Genomic DNA, 1,311 nt, shown 5'->3' with positions numbered 1-1,311 from the left:
AAAATAATGATAGTAATCCTGAACTAATGGAATGCAGTAAATAAACTGTTCACTTAACAGAACAAATGTGTTCTTTCCATTCACAGCTATCAGGTGAAATGTATAACTCCTATCAACACAAACAGCAGTTTTAATAAGGAGAGAATTGTCTGTTAAAACCTGAAGCTAAACCATCTACATCCTTTACACAACTTTACATCTTCTCTTATGTGATGCATTTCTGTTGAATTCCACTGTACTCTATAAAACTCCTTCACAGTTAGTGTCCTAAGTCTCATGGCATTAAGAAATCATTGTATAAACACACATGATTTCTTGTACCCGTGGGAGACAGTACAGGCTTTAGAACATGATTTTTTTCTTCATTCAAAGCCAATGAAGGATAAAGGCAAGGAAAAGGAAACTCAAACTCCTCACTGGCTCTGCTTGGCATGCAGCTGCTCCTGAAAGCACAGCAACCCACTTGCTTGTATCCAAACATCTATTTTGTGTAGAACTGGAGCCTCCAGGCTAACTGATTGCCATTCACCCCACTACAGTAAACTCTGTTCAGCTTGCAAGCAATGATGCCTATTAGGATAGAAATGACTTTAGTTTCCTCCCATATTAGGGAATGAAATTTTACTCACCCCTGAGCTATGCCATGAACCACAGGAGAATCATTCCCAGTACCTGCTCAGGTGTGCCACAGCAGCACTCAACATGTTGCTTTTGATTATTTTTTTCCTGCCTGGAACTTCTAGTATATTGAGGCAAATTTTGAACAAACCCTGCCTAGACCATCGTGGTACCTGGATGATTTGTACAAGGAGTGACCAGGAGCTCCCAGCTGTTCCAGATCCAATGTTTTGGTACTGCAATGAGCTGCAAGGATGGTGTCAGTTATCTTCTTCTAACTTCTCAGGAAAGTTTTCACTATCCACATATCTTTTGCTTTTAAGGTGCCCTTTCACATACTTTGGAGAATCATGAAGGCACAACTTGTTATATCTTATGCAAATGCTAACCATGAAACTGGGATAAAGACAAATGATTGGAACATTTTGTTATGCCCTCTAAGGAGACAACAAAATTTTGCAGCATTTAGCTGTGTTCTGGGCTTGTTTGCACAAGATTCTTCAGAAATATAAAAACAAACTTCTGTGTGAACAGGGTAAGGAGTTTCATTTCTGCATTCTACAGCAGACAAATTTTCAGTATGAGATTGTCTCTTGGTATTGTCACAACAAGGGCAAGAAAAAGGAGCTGTCTCTAGTGAAAAGTGCCTACACAAAGTGGATCACATCCTAGTATGGTTTGCTGGTACTTTGC

Source organism: Acanthisitta chloris, unplaced genomic scaffold (assembly GCF_000695815.1).
Source record: "Acanthisitta chloris isolate BGI_N310 unplaced genomic scaffold, ASM69581v1 scaffold8494, whole genome shotgun sequence".
Taxonomy (NCBI): Eukaryota; Metazoa; Chordata; class Aves; order Passeriformes; family Acanthisittidae; genus Acanthisitta; species Acanthisitta chloris.
Note: the sequence above shows the minus strand (reverse complement) of the source record.